We start from the raw sequence: 16,133 nt of genomic DNA, 5'->3' as shown, positions 1-16,133 counted from the left end.
CTGCCTAGATAATGCCCCCCCACCCCATCTGGGAGGCATCCGTGGTCACCATGGCAACCAGGGGCGCAGGAACGAAAGGCTTTCCTGCATTCAGGTTGCCGGTGCAAAGCCACCAACTGAGATCTTGTTTGCACCCGTCTGTGAGAACAGGGTGAGAAAGTGGAAGACGAAGAAACCACTGGGCAAAGAGTAGCCACTGAAGGAGCCTCATATGTAACCTTGCCAGAGGGACCAACATAATCGTAGCAGCCATTGCCAAGTTGGAGGTCCCATCTTGCCTTCGCTCTTCTCAGAGGGAGCAAGGAGTGAACATGTTGTAGGACTCAGATTCTTTCCTGTGGTAGAAATGCCCTCATGAGGACAGTCTCTAGTTCGGCACCTAAAAAAGTGACACGCTGCGAGGGCAACAAGGCAGATTTTTCCCAGTTCAATGTGATGTCCAACTGTTGACATAGGTTGATAGTAGCATCCCTGGTCTGAAGCAGTAGATGCCTGCTGGTGGCAGTAAGGAACCAGTCATCCAGGTATGGAAACACTTTGAATCCCCAACGTCTCAGGTGAACAGTCACCACTGCCATGTATTTGGTAAACACCCTGGGGGCTGTGGTGAGAGCAAACAGCAGGGCTCGAAACTGAAAACGATCGGCTCCCAGCCGGAAGCGCAGGTGACTTCTGGATGCCCTGTCCATCTTTATGTGGTAGTAAGCATCCTTGAGGTCGATGGAGCACATCTACACTTCTTTTCCCAACAATGGGAGAATAGATTGCAATGGGACTATTCGGAACTTGGACTTTTGCACATGGGTGTTCAATTGACTGAGATCCAATATGGGTCTCAGTTCCCCTGTCCTTTTTTTTTCCGTTGGAAACAGCTAGTGGGATACCACAGAAAAACGGTCCAAAACACAATATTTTCTCAAAACAAAACAAGACAATAACACACAATAGCTATTAAAATAGCTTTTTGGTTTGCAACAATTTTCTTTGATAAGGAAGAAAAAGGGTACTTGGCCATAGCCAAGAGCGAGACCACATCCGAGCTACAAACGAGATCTGGGGATAGAGAGCAGTGCAGCATGGGATATCATCTTAGCCCAGCCAAGAGCGAGACCACATCCGAGCTACACGAGCGGCAAACAAGATCTGGGGATAGAGAGCAGTACAGCATGGAATACCATCTTGGCCAACTTTTCTAGCTTGAAGACTTTCTATTGGCTGGGCTGAGTCGGAGCAGACATTCAGCTCTGAACCCACGGGTAAGAATGTAGGCAGATTGGACTACACGACATCAAAACTTTCCTGGGCCAAAGAGTCATGAGGATCATTGTGGCTTTGCATCCAATTGCCTTCTGAATGAACGTGGACATCAAGGAAGAAAGGGGGATGCATAAAGGGGCTCCGAACGGCCACTACCCAACTACAGTGTCTCTAACACTGTTCCTTGGGGGGGGGGGGGGGGTGAAGTGCGTTGCCTGGGGAAACAGATTACAAGTCATAATGGTTTCTGTACAAGAATATTTGAGATCAGAAAAGTACAGTTGCGTACACTTGCCATAAATGGAGATGTGTGTATTCACTGTTGCAGTCATCACCTGTTTGTTATCCCTGCTGTGGTAGCCCTCAGCTGGCCCGAATACCAGAGTCAATGTTTCTGTGCACCAGCTGCTGTCGCTTGTAGTCTGAAGTCAGGTCATCAGTACTATAAAGCAAGTCAGCTGACATCATTACATCAGTTTTGCCAGTCAAAAAGTACAAGGGAAAAGAGAGTAGTGGTCCTGGAGACAAACAGCCACCTTGGGAAGCCGGTGTCCCCCTAGGGGAAGATGTGAAGTGGGGGATGGAGGGAGGGCAACCAAGACTGCAACAATGAATACACTCTGACATCTACATTTATAGTAAGTGTACACAATTGTACTATGTTCTTCGTGTTTCACTGTTGCTGTCATCACCTGTGGGAGGATTCCCAAAGCTGATGAAAAGGGTGGAAGGATAGGTGGATTCGTAGGGTATGGGTCAGGAGGCCCTGCAGGATTGCAGAGGCAAACCCTGCCCTAGACTTAGAAAAGAGGGTAGGTGGTAATGCTTTGTAAAGGTATGGACAGAGGTCCAGGTGGCTGCTTCCAATATGTCCCTGGTAGGTACTCCTCTGAAGAAGGCAGTGGAAGTGGAGGTTGTGCTAGTGGAGTGGGTGCGGATTGACTTAGGGATGTGTTTCCCATGCTGGCTGTAGCAAAAATGGATACAGTGCGAAATCCTTTTGGAAATTGTTTGTTTGGAGATTAGCTTCCCTTCTGCCCCTGGGGCAAAGCTTACCAGAAGCTGGTCAGTTTTTCTGAATTGCTTAGTGTGGTCCAGATAATATCAGAGTTGTCTGTGCACATCTAGTGAGTGTAGAATTCTTTCCCCCTTGCTCCGAGGGTTGAGAAAGACGGTGGGAAGATGTATGGCCTGGTTAAGGGTCACATCAGATACCACCTTGGGCATAAAGGAGGGATTAGACCTCAGGGAGACTCTCTGCATGGAAAATTATGAAGGGCTCAACAGCCATAAGAGCTTGAAGTTCTGAGACCCTTCTGGCCGAGGTGAGAGCTAGTAGGAAGGCAGTCTTCCAGGAGAGGCATTTCAATTCTGTTGAAGTTGCAGGTTCGAAAGGAGGTAAGGTTAGCTTCTCTAACGCATAATTCAGGTCCCAGGGTGGAGTAGGGGGTCTTCTGGGAGGCCGGATATTAAAAGCCCCTCTGAGGAATTGCTTAATCAAAGGATGAGAGAAGAGAATTTGGTGCGAGTCATAAAATGGGCAGAGATGGCAGAGGCATGGATTTTAATAGAGAAGAAGAAGAGGCCATTGTTGAGCAACTCTGCTAAGTAATCAGAGATGAGAGGGATGGAAGGTTGGGAGGAACTGCCCTATTCAGATGTTTCCAGGAGCAGAATCTTTTCCATTTTCCTGCATAACATTTTCTTGCACTGGGCCTTCTGGCCTCTGTGATGATGTCCAGGACCTGTTTGCTTAACAGTGACGACTTGTTCGTTTTTAGTGTACGAGTCAAGTTTGAGAGTCTGTAGATCTGGGTGCAGTACCTTCCCTCTCTCCTGGGTCAAGAGGTCTGACCACAGTGGAAGCAGCTTCAGGGGCTGTGAAGTTAGACTGCGTAGTAAGGAGTACTAATGCTGTCTGGGCCAATCAGGAGCAATGAGGATGGCCTTTGGTCTTTCTCCTCTCTTATTTTGATCAAAACCTTGAGAGTAGAGCAGTACAGGAGGGTATGCGTACACAAAGAGGGAGCTCCAGGGAAAGGTCAAGGCATCCACCTTCCATGCTAGGAGGCGATATTCCCTGGTACAAAATATAGCTGGTGGATGAGGGGGAGAGGCAAAGAGAACCACCTCTGGGGTCCCCCACTCCTGGGTGATTTGCAGAAAGATTTTTCTGTGGAGGTACCATCTGTAGGGGGTCCAGTAAGTTTCTGCTTAGGTGGTCTGCCAGTGTGTTGTTGATCCCTGTAAGTATTGGGCAATCAGGTGTAGCCCCATGGAGGTGGCTGTGAGCCACAGACTCATGGCTAACCTGCACAGGGGGTCGGATTGGGTGCCCCCCTGCTTGCTGATGTACCACATTACTGTGGTGGTGTCTGTTTTTATAAGGAGGACACTTGTACTGAGAAGGGGTTGGAAGGAAGTCAGAGCCTTTGCACTGCCATCATTTCTTTCTGGTTGATGTGCAAGTGAAGTTGCTGGGCATTCCAAAGGCCTTGGGTACACCTGTCTGCTAAGTGAGCACCCCAAGCTATGTCTGAGGCATTGCTGGTGATGGTCTGGCCTGAAGGGAAGACCCTTGTTCATGGCACAGGCCTCTGTCCACCAGCGAAATTCATCCCTTATGCAAAGGATCAGTGGGAAAGTGGTCTCTAGAGACTGAAAAGTGCTAACACCAAAGGTTCTTTAAGTACTACTGAAGCTTTCTCATGTGAAGCCTGGCTAGAGGGATAAGAAGGATGCAAGATGCCATGTATCCCAGGACTTGCAGGAACTTCCTCACAATGAGGTGACTTCTGGAAGCCAGCTGGGTGAAGTAAAGAGGCAGGAAGCTCTGCTTTTCCAAGGGTAGGAAGGCCATAACGGTTGCTGTGTCTAGTACAGCTCCCAGGAAAACAATTTTCTTGGTGGGGTTTTGCTTTGATTTTTTCTCGTTGCTGGTGAACCCTAGCGAAGTTGGGAGTTTTTTCACAAAGAGAAGATCCTGGAGCAACCTTTCTTTGCAGCTCGCGTGAATAAGGCAGTCGTCCAGGTAAGGGTAAATCTGTACATTTCTGTCTGCAAAATGCCATGGCCGGGGCCAAGCATTTGGTGAATACACTGGGAGCAGTAGATAACCCAAAGGGCAGTGCAGAGAACTGAAAGTGCCGATTTTGATTGCTCTGAAGCGCAGGAATTTTCTGCACGATTCCCTGATTAGGATGTGGAGGTAGATATCTTTTAGGTCTAGTGTCACCAGCCAGGCATTTGGTGTGAGCATAGGTAGGAGGTGCTGCAAGGTTAGCATTTTGAATTTGGGGACCACCAAGAAGGTGTTCAGTTTGGATAGATCCAGGATGGGACACCAAGTGCCCTCTTTTCTGGGTACAAGGAACAGTCTGGAGTAAAAACCTTTTCTCGTTTGATCCAGAGGGACAGGTTCTACTACCCCTGGGATACTAGTGTTTTTACACGTTTTACTGCCTCTGCCCACTGGTTTGGGGGGGGGGGGTCTGGGTACCCTCTTGGAACTGGTAATTCGCTGAAGGAGAATATGTATCCCTGAGAAATGATTTTTAGTACACTTTGGGTCTTGGTTATAGAGACCCAATTGTCCTTTTAAGAGGATAAGCCTTCCTCCTAGTTTTAGAGGAGTGAAAGGAAGGCAGAGGGAGAGTGCTTGCCATAGAAGCTCTGCTTAGAGCTCCCTGCCTTAGAGGCAGAAGTGGTCCATTTTTTGCTTCTTTGCTGGCCCTGGGGTAGGGGCCCTGGATGTCCTGCCCCTGCGGGGTTTGCTTTGGCCCTGGCTGCAGGGAAAGGAAGGCCCAGTGCTTAGAGGGGACGTTCCTGTTGAATCTGGGCAGTTGAACTGAAAGAAATCTTTTACTGCTTGCATAGATTTTGCTTTGTTTCCCATCTTTTTAAGCACCTCTTCTGCTTTTTCCCCCCAAACAGGCACTTCTTATCTAGGGGTGCACAAATAAGTTTAGACTTGACATGATCAGGGAGAGTATGTTCCTTCAGCCATTCATGTCTTCTAATAACTGATTCTGTCACTGCTGCCATGCTAGAGGCGTCTATGGCATCATAGCCACATTGTAAACAGCGCTTGGCCACTGACCAGCAGAGTGTAGTAATTCTGCCCACTCTTTAGAGTTGGCACAGTCAGGAGAGGTAGCAATCTTCTGTTTTAATTGTTCCAAAGTGTGTTGTTGCTATTTTAACATATGGAACAGACAACCGAGTGCTCTGACAGCTAAGGTTGCAAAGGTGTAGGACTTTCTTACCCCATCTGTCCAGAGCTCTGGAATATCTGGAGTCTTTGTCAGAAGGTAGAGGAATCTTGGCAAAACTAGTCTTACTCCTTTGGGTCCCTGTAGTCTGCAGCAGGGTTCCTGTACAGGTATTTGTGAGAATCCAGTACAGGTACTTGAGAATCCAGTACTCAATAGTACCGGTCAGGTTTAGCTGGAGGAGGCAGGGCATCAGGGTCTAAACTGGATTCAAGGAAATCATCCACCACTTCTAGACTAGGTGGGGTGAACAGGGATCTGTGCTGGGGCAGGTCCAGAAACTCTCCAAGTAATTTCCTTGATTTGTGGGTAGTCCTGAGATTCCCACTGAAAAAGTGTTCTCTGAGGGAGTGAAGGGTTTCCCCGAAGGAGAGGTCCTCTGGAAGGGAGGCAGAGGGGATGGATTCCTCTGCAAGGGCTGATGTTCCTCTTCATATGCAGAATAATCAGATTCCTCAGACTCTGTCAATTTCTGGAGAAGGAAGCCTTTTCCTTTTTGGAATGGGGGCTTGAGTACCTCGGATAAGGGAGAGGAGATCCTCCGCCTTTTTAAGCATTTGAGCTTGGGCTGGGGGAGCAGTAGCAAGATGGTGGCTAGAAACAGATTTCCTAGGAGTGACCTGGCTTAAAGGCCCAAGAGAATCCGGTCTCCGAGAAACTAGTCTTTTTTTGTCTAGAATCGGTAGTGTGAACGGCCTCCTCGGAAGCCGGTGCCTGCATCACGGGTCCAGACCCAACAGAGGCAGAGACAGCCAAAGGCTCGGTAGACTAAGTGGATTTCTGTGGCATACCAGACTCCAAAAGGGTCTCAGCAGAGGCCTGCGCAGAAGCGAGTCTGGTATCAGGGGCTGTGAAAGCACCTCAATGAATTCCAGAGAGCTGACTACTTGCTTATCAGTAGCATCGTAGGAAGGCTTAGCCTTGTGTGGCCTGTCTCTAGCTTTGTTTTTTCAGAATGTTGGCGGATTGTTGGCTGACTGACGCCATATCGGCATTTGAAGACGGAATACGAAAACAGCAGTCTACAAAGAACTCTACAGCAAATTATCACACTAAAAAAAGAGGGCACAGAACCGGCAACGAGGGATGTCATGGTCTGGGGCTAAACAAGTGATGCAGTAAGAGTGAAAGTCTGTGTCAGATCCGCTTTCCACAGGCGAGACAATTGTTAACTCTTGCAGACATCAGTTAGAGCAAGAAAAAAGGGTCTCCAACGGGGTACATAGATTTAGATGTTTTCTGCTGCAATTCGACTTCTGGTAGCGACCAACTGGCACTTGTGCGAAAGTACAGTTGTGTACACATCATAAATGCAGATGTTAGAGTGTATTCACTGTTGCAGTCATTACATTTGGGTGATCTGGCCTGATTAACAAAGTCTTGGGCCCTGCGTCGGTTGCTGTCCCTTCTTCCATGACGTCAGGGGTATAAAACATGCAGCTAACGCCATTACATCAATTTTTCTTGCCCCAGATGTCAGGTGCCCCCCTAATGGGGAGCAAATAAACATAAAAACACAAAGGAATACCTCCAACAAAAAGCAAATACACCAAAAAGCCTTTTAAGTATAGTAAAGGAAAGTAGAGGTATAGCCAGAAGAATTAGGGGGCTGGAGGGAGGGGTAACCAGGACTGCAACAGTGAATACACTCAACATCTACATTTATACATATATGTACATACACAACTGTACTATGTTCTTCGTATTTCACTGTTGCAGTCATTACATTTGGGTAGATTCCCAAAGCTGTGGTTGGGAGGAGTTTATATAGCATTAGGGCCAGCTATAAGGCCCTGCAAGATAGCAGTAGCAGGGCCAGCTCTGGATTTAAAGAAAATTGGCAAATGATGATGCTTGATGAAAGTATGTACAGAACTCCAGTTAGCAACTTCTAGGATGTCCCTGGTAAGAAACACATCTGAGGAAGGCTGTAGAAGTAGATGCAGCCCTGGTGGAGTGAGATCTGCTCCCCTGGGGGATATGTTTTCCATGGTTCTTATAGCAGAAATGAATGCAGTGGCTTCTCCATTTAGAAATGGTTTGTTTTGAAATAGCCTTCCTCAATGCCCCTACAGCAAAATGCTACCAGCAGTTGTTCAGATATTCAAGGTTTAGTCCTGTCCAAGTAGAATCCAAGTTGTCTGTGCACATCCAAGGAATGTAGAATCAGTTCCCCTTTGTTCTGTGGACTGGGAAAGAAGGTTGGCAAATGAATGGACTGATTAAGAGCCACAATGGATACCACTTTGGGCATGAAGGATGGATTGGTCCTGAGTAACACCCTGTCCGCATGAAAGACTATGAAAGGCTCCACTGCCATAAGGGCCTGTAATTCAGATATCCTTCTGGCTGAAGTGATTGTTAAAAGGAAAGCTGTTTTCCAAGTTTCTCAAATACAAAGTTAAGGTCCCAGGCAGGGGTTGGAGCTCTCCTGGGTGGTCTCAAGTTTTTGGCCCCTCTGAGGTACTGCTTGAGCAGAGGATGAGAGAAGAGGGGAGGTTCTGTGTTATAAAGGAGTTGAAATGGCTGAGTGAATTTTAATGGAGGAAAAAGACAGGCCCTTGTGAAGCATCTCAGTTAAGTATTGCAAAATCTGAGGTAAACTGGGCGCTGCTGTGCTCATCTATGGTTCCAGGCACAGAATAGTTTCCATTTTTCAGCATAAGATTTTCTAGTACTAGGTCTCCTTGCCTCTAAGATGACATCCATCACAGGTTTGCGGAGGGATAATGGTGCATTTAAGTGATTAGCCAGCTTGAAAGGTTCAATGTTGGAAGCGGAGGGTGCAAAATTTGGTTCTCATGCTGAGACAGCAGGGAATGTGTCTGAAGCAGGTGCCATGGAGATAACAGACACACTGTACAGGAGGGGTACCAGTGTTGGTGCTGCCAGTCCGGAGCAATCAAGATAATCCTTGGTTTGTCCTGTTTGACTTTTAGCAGAACTTTGGAGAGCAGAGGCAGCGAGGGGAAGGCGTAGACGGATAGGTTTTTCCAGCTAAAGGACAGAGCATCCACTTTCCAAGTTTGTTTGTGGGGTGTCCTTGTGCAAAAACATATCCAACTGGTAGTTCTGGGGGGAGGCAAATAGATCTATGTTTGGGCTCCACCATTCACATGTTGAAATTCCTTGGTTCCAGTTTCCACTCGTGTGGGTCCATGAGGTTTCCGCTTAGTCCGTCTGCCAGTGTATTTAAATTTTCCTGGCAGGAATTGAGCTTGTAGGTGCACTTGGTAGCTCAAGGCAGTGTTCCACAATGTCATGGCTAGTCTGCAGAGGGGGTAGGAATGTGTACTTCCCAGCTTAAGTACCACATAACCGTGGTGTTGTCCTGGAAGAATGTAGTCCTTGAAGGCTGGCCGAGCATTCTGTAGAGCTAACATTTCTTTTTGATCGATATGCAGGTGCATTTGACTTGGGTTCCATTTGTCCTGAATGCACTTCCCTGCCAAGTGAGCCCCCCAGACATAGTCTGATGCATCTGTTAGTGTTTGGGTGGCAGGGGGTAGTGTGAATGGTAGGCTGCCCACCAGAGGAACTCTAGGCGTAGGCAAGCTATGATTGATTGTTTCCAGGCTGTGAGAATGTTGACTCCATAGGCTTTTTAGATACCACTGTAGTTTCCTCATATGCAGTCTTGCATATGGAATTAGAAGAATGCAGGAGGCCATGAACCCCAAGGCTTGCAGTATTTGTCTTGCAGATAGCAGGATTTTTGTGGCCACTTGTTTGAAATAGGTTACCAAATGAATTTGCTTTTCTGGCATGAGGTAAGCCATCTGGGAAGTTGTATTCAAGCTTGGTCCCAGGAATGTAATTTGTTGACAGGGTACCAGTGGTGATTTCCTTTCTTTTATGGTGTACCCCAGACAAGTTAGAACCCTTTTTTTTTACAAACGCCAGAGGATTCAAAAGTATGCCCTGGATTTCTACCTGAATTAGACAATCGTCCAGATATGGGTATATTTGAATACTACTTTGCCTGCAAAAATGCAATAACTGGAGCCAGGCACTTTGTGAATACCTTGGGCTCAGTAGACAAGCCAAAGGGCAGTGCAGAGAACTGATAATGTGTGCAGCTTGCTTTGAAGCGTAGGTATCTTCTGCAAGATTCCCCGATTGGGATGTGCAGGTATGCTTCTTTTAAATCTAGTGTTGCCAACCAGGCATCTTTGCCTAGCATAGGAGGTAATTGGTGAGTCAGCATCTTGAATTTTGGAACCTCCAGAAAGGTGATGGAGTAGACAGGTCCAGGATTAGAAGCCATGATATGTCTTTTCTGGGTACCAGAAAAAGTCTGGAGTAGAAACCTTGTGCCTTTTCCTCTTCTAGTACCAGTTGAATAGCCCCCATGCTTAAGAGGAAAGTACTTGTTTTTGAGCCTCTGCCCACTGATTTGGTGTCACCCTTTTAGTGTTGGCAACGTTTGGAAATGAAATCTGTATCCCTGGGAAACTATATTTAAAAGCCATTTGTCCTGGGTTATGAGTTCCCAGTTCTTTGCATGAAGAGCAATCTTTCCCCCCAAAGGGGCAGTCAAAAGAGAAGAGCTTGGGAATTTTAAAAAGAAGTCATTGAGACTGTTTACCATAGGGGGTGTCTTATTTCCAGATTTGGAAGTGGAGGACCCCCACTGCTTAGTTCTGAGAGTCCCCTGGGGCTGAAACCTGGGGTTTTTGCTGGGTCTGGGTGTGGCTTGAGAAGACCTGGAAGGGACTGGAAAGGACCAATTCTTAGTAGGCCAGTGCCTACTAAATCTAGGAGGTTGCATTTGTAAAAAAATCTGTAACAGTTTGCATAGATTTAGCTTTATCTTCCATCTTAAGAACTTCTTCAGCCTTGCTGCCAAACAGGCGGTCCTGATTTAAAGGAGCATCCAACAATTTAGCTTCAACATGATCAGGCAAAGATTGCTCCTTAAGCAAAGTATGCCTTCTAAGCACAGACCCAGTAACAGCAGCCCTGCAAGAGGCCTCTGAATCAAAACCACATTGCAAAGCATCTTTTCCAACTTGTTCAGCAGAATGCATTAAGTCATGTAAATCTTTATTTTCCACAGTCAAGAATCATCAATTTCTGTTTAAGCAGTCCAATAACATGTTGCTATTTTACCATATGAAATTGGCAGTTTAAAGCTATGATTGCCAAGGTTGCAGAAGTATAAACCTTTTTACCCCATCTATCCAGCGCCCTGGAGTCTCTATAAGAAGGGATAGGATTTTTAGCAGTAGAAGCCTTAATGCCCTTGGGCCTCTGAGAAATAGTCTCGGGATCTGCAACAGGATTTTTGAAAAGGAACTTGTGGGACTCGGGAACCCTGTAGTATGTCAGGTTTGCTAGGAGCAGGAGGCAGGGAATCAGGGGCCAAACTAGATTCCGAGAAAACAACAATGTCTAATACAGGAGGTATAGCCAAAGGCCTATGCTGAGGTAGAAGAAAATCCCTATGCCTCTTTTTGAATCAGAAAATTCCTGGCTTTCCCAGTGAAAATGCTCCCTTAAAGTATGTAAAGTTTCCCCAAAAGAAAAATCCTCATAAGGGGAAGCAGAGGGAATAGAATCCTCTGCATCAGAATCTTCATAAGTAGGTATGGACAAATCCAGGTCATCAGAAGAAACAGAATCCTGATCAGAAGATTCATAATCAAGCTCAGCCCTAGGCCTCTTGGGGGGGGGGGGGTGGCAACCCCTGATTAGCATTATTAGATCTTCAGCCATTTTTATCATTTGTTTTTTAGGCATAGGGGCCTGAGCATGTGGCCTGGGCAGTTTTTTAGACATTGATCGAGATTTAGGCCTTAGTAATGAAGGTGTTGATTCAATATGAAAGTCTGTAGGCCTGAATACACCCTCAGATGCCGGTGCCTGCACACCAGCTCCAGACCCATCCAAGGTAGAGACATCCGCGGGTTCCATAGTTGAAGAATCTCATGGCATACCTGACTCTGAATGGGTCTCAGTACAGGTCTGTGAATCAGAAGTAGCAGGTATCAGGGGCTGCGAAAGCACCTCACGTACCAGCGAACTGGCGACTAGCTTAGGAGAAGCATCGTCGGCAGTTTTGGACCTTGGCGGCCTGTCTTTATCTCTGCGTTTTTTCAGAATCCCCGTAGTCTGATGGCTAACAGACAATTCTGGGTAATTAAATCGTGAGCCAAACTATTTAGAAGCAAAAATATACAGACATTTAATAGTGTGCTGATTAAATTTAGCACAAAACCGACAGCAAGGTACATTGTGGTCAAGGCCTAGGCAAGGAATACAGTACAAATGAAAATCCTTATGAGGTATTTGCTTCCCACAAGTAATGCAATTATTAACTTTTACTGACATCGGTAAGGAGCAAGAAAAATTTCCCCAGTGGGGTACTAGCTTTAAAGTTGAAGACTTAGGTTCTGAAACTCGAAAATGAAAATTTCAGGAGTCTGCCGACCAGCACTTGCTAACTGCTTCTGCGTCAGGCACCACACGGCAAGAAAGACTGATGTAATGGCATCGGCTGCATGTTTTATACCCCTGACGACCTGATGTCATGGAAGAAGGGACAACCGACGCAGGACCCAAGACTTTGTTACTCAGGCCGACTGAGGGCAACCTGCAAGCAGATTACCCAAATGTAATGACCGCAACAGTGAAACACGAAGAACATCTGCTTCTGCTATGGGCTACACAGCAAGAAAGACCAATGTAATGACATCGGCTGCCTTGCTTTATAGTACTGACGACATGATGTTGGACTACAAGCGACAGCAGCTGGCGCACAAAAACACTGACTCTGGTATTCGGGCCGGCCAAGGGCCACCACAGCAGGAAAAACCCACAGGTGATGACTGCAACAGTGAAGTACGATGAACATCGTATGCTCATTAAAGATGTGAAGATGATTGTCTGCATCCTAGGGATGCTGTAAAGTTATTCCTCAAATTCGAATGCAAGGGTTTAATGAAGTGCAGGTATGGACAAGCCATATATGGCCTGCCATGGGACAGAATCTTATTTATGAGCTTCAAAACCTAGCTGCGGATATTGATGATAAATGCTATACCTCAAGAGAGGATGTAAGAAATGTAAGTAGGACAGATGCAGAATAGGACTACTGAAAAAAAGTTATTAAATAAATTAAAAAAAAAAAAAAAAAAAATTACTCAGATAATGGGGATCACAGTAGTATGAAACAGGAGCTTGTAAAGTGCCATGAAAATGCTGGCTTATACAGAAAGTACAGTTGTGTACACTTACGTTAATGTAGATGTTAGAGTGTATTCACTGCTGCAGTCATCACATTTAGGTTATCTGTCTGCAGGAAGCCCTCAGCCAGCCTGAATACCAGAGTCTTGGGATTTCTGCGTCGGATGCTGTCGCTTCTACCATGTCGTCAGGAGCGTAAAACATGCAGCAAACACCATTACATCACTTTTTCTTGCCCCAGACGTCAGATGCCCCACACAATAGGAAGCAATTATACGGTATAGAACACCCACAGCAAAAAGCAAATACACATGATAATATATATCAAGCCAATAGGATAAGTAAAAGTCAAGAGAAGTCAGAGGGCTGGAGGGAGGGTAACTAGGACTGCAACAGTGAATACACTCCAACATCTACATTTATGGTAAATGTACACAACTGTACCAAGTGTTTCACTGTTGAAGTCATCACATTTGGGTTGATTCCCACAGATAAGGAAGAGTGGAGATAGTTAAAGAGCATTAGGGCTAGCAATAAGGCCCTATGAGACTGCTGTGGCAAATCCAGCTCTGGATTTAGAAAAAATAGGCAAGTGATAATGCTTGGTGAAAGTATGTACAGAGCTCCAGGATGTCCCTGGTAGGGACTCCTCTGAAAAATGCAGTAGAGGTAGATGCAGCCCTGGTAGAAATGTGTTGTTATCCCCTGTGGGGTAGGTTTTCCATGGTGCTTGTAGCCAAAATGGATGCAATGTGCTCTCCATTTAGAAATGGTTTGCTGTGAAATAGCCTTCCCCTCTGCCCCTGCAGCAAAGCTGACTAGCAGCTGGTCATATTTTCTGACAGACTTAGTCCTGTCCAAATAGAATCTAAGCTGTCTGTGCACATCCAGGGAATACAGTATCCTTTCCCCTTTATTCTGGAGATTAAGAAAAAAGTAGGCAAATGAATGGACTGGTTCAGAGCCACACTAGACACCAGCCTATAGTCCTGTGGGAAACCCTGTCCACGTGGAAGATAATGAAGGGCTCCACTGCCATAATGGCCTGCAATTCAGACAGACAGACTTCTTGCAGAAGTGATGGCGAGAAGTAAATCTGTTTTCCAAGAAAGGAATTATTTCAACTCTGCTGTAGCAGCTGGTTCAAGGGGGGGGGGGGGGGGCAAGTTTTTCCAACACAAAGTTTAGGTCTCAGGCTAGAATGGGAGCTCTCCTGGGCGGTCTTAAATTTTTGGCCCCTCTAAGGAATTGTTTTAGCAGTGGATGAGAGAAGAGGTGTGGCTCAGTATTATGTGCCAATATGACTGAGGCATGAATCTTAATTGAAGAGAAAGACAGGCCCTTGTGGAGAATTTCTGTTAAATAATCTAGAATATGAGGTAAGCTGGGCACTGTTGTGACCATCCCCAGAGACTGGCTCCAGGAACAGAATCTTTTTCACTTTTCTAAATAGGATTTTCTAGTACTAGGCCTCCTTGCCTCAAGAATGACATCAACCACCTGCTTACTGAGGGTTGTTAAAAGTTAGTTCAGGGGATTAGCCGGGCTGCAAGGTTCAGGGTTTGAACCTGAGGGTGCAGAATCTGGCCCGCCTGCTGGGACAGCAGGGAAGGGGTACGAGGCAGGTGCCATGGTTTTAACACAGTCAGACTGCGCAAAAGGGGGCACCAGTGCTAGCGTGGCCAGCCCGGAGCAATCAGTATTGTTTTTGGCTTGTTCTGTTCGATATTTAAAAGGACCTTCAAGAGGAGAGTAGGGGGCATAAACTGAATGCCTTCCCAGGTAAAGGACAGGGCATCCACTTTCCAAGCTTGACTGTGGGGAGTTCTGGTGCAGTATTTATTCAATTGGTAGTTCTGAGGGGAGGCAAACAGGTCTACCTCTGGAGTCCCCCCCCCATTTGTTCAAGAGCTTGAATATTTTGGGTTCCAGTTAAAATTCACTGGCAGATTACTTCAGCAAAAATTTCATGGACCCAGACAAACTGAGTTCACCTGGCAGGAATTGGGCTTGTAGGTTCACTTGGCTGCTCAAGGCTGTGTTCCACAGAGCCATGGCTAGTCCGCAGAGTGAGTAGGAATGGATTACCCCTCGCTTGTTTATGTACCACATAACTGTGGTGTTCTATCTTTAGCAATAGTTGTCCTGGAAGAATAAGGTCTTTGAAGGCTGTCAGAGCATTCAGTTCATCTAACATTTCTTTCTGACTGATATGCAGGTGCATCTGTATCGGGTTCCATTTGCCCTGAATGCACTGCCCTGCCATGTGAGCATCCCATGCATAGTCTGATGAATCTGTTAGGGTTTGGGAGGCAGGGGGTAGAGTGAAAGGAAGACCCTTATTTTGGCTGCAGGCCTCTGCCTACCAAAAAAAACTCCGCCCTTAGGCAAGGAATGATAGAAATTATCGTTTCCAGGTCCAGAGAATGTAGGCACCATAGACTTTATAGACACCACTGAAGTTTCCTCATATGCAGTCTTACACATGAAATTAACAGAATGCAGGAGCCCATGAACCCCAAGGCTTGCAGGATGCTCCTTGCATATAGCTGGGATTTTGTGGCCAGTAGGTTGTCAAACTTGTTTTCTGGAGTGAGGAATGCCATCTGGGAAGTTGTGTTCAAGCTTGCTGCAAGGAATACAATCGTTTGGCAGTGTAATTTCTTCGCGTTGATGGTTTATCCCAGTGAAGTCATAAGTCTCTTTACAAATGCCAGGTACTGTAATAGCAAGTCCTGACTCTCTTCCCGAATCAGGCAATCGTCCAAATATGGGTAAATCTGAATATTTCTCTGCCTGCAAAACGCAATGGCTGGAACTAGGCACTTTGTGAACACCCTGGGTGCAATAGGCAAACCAAAGGGAAGTGCAGAGAACTGATAGCGCATGGAGCCTGCTCTGAAGCATAGATATTTCCTGCAAGATTCCCTTATTGGGATTTGCAGGTAAGCTTCTTTTAAGTCTAGGGTTGCCAACCAAGCATCCTTGGCTAGCATAGGAAGAAGCTGTTGAAGAGGTAGCATTTTGAATTCTGCAACCACCAGAAAGGTGTTGAGAATAGACAGGTCCAGGATAGGATGCCAGTAATTTTCTTTTCTGGGAACCAGGAACAGTCTTGAATAGAAACCTTGTCCCCTTTGTTCTGCTGGGACTGGTTGAATAGCCTTGATACTAAGGAGGGAGAAAGTACAGTTGTGTACACTTGCCATAAATGTAGATGTTAGAGTGTATTCACTGTCGCAGTAATTACATTTGGGTAATCTGGTGGCAGGTTGTCCTCAGCTGGCCTGAATATCAAAGTCTTGGGTCGTGCGTCGGTTGCAGTCTCTTCTTCCATGACATCAGGTCGTCAGGGGTATAAAACATGCAACAGATGCCATTTTCTTTTTCTTGGCCCAGATGTCAGGTGCCCCCAAT

General features: G+C 46.2%; 1 protein-coding gene across 1 annotated transcript in view; it reads right to left on the bottom strand.

The window, feature by feature from the left end:
* The window catches only part of GCSH (glycine cleavage system protein H), a gene marked incomplete in the record, with an annotated part of 617,075 nt that overhangs the window by 185,019 nt on the left and 415,923 nt on the right, over nucleotides 1–16,133 (bottom strand).

The sequence above is a fragment of the Protopterus annectens genome, chromosome 8.part1 (genome assembly GCF_019279795.1).
Source record: "Protopterus annectens isolate FY-2018-M chromosome 8.part1, PAN1.0, whole genome shotgun sequence".
Lineage (NCBI taxonomy): Eukaryota > Metazoa > Chordata > Ceratodontiformes > Protopteridae > Protopterus > Protopterus annectens.
The sequence above is the reverse complement of the archived record's forward strand: the minus strand, read 5'-3'. Positions and strand labels throughout refer to the sequence as shown.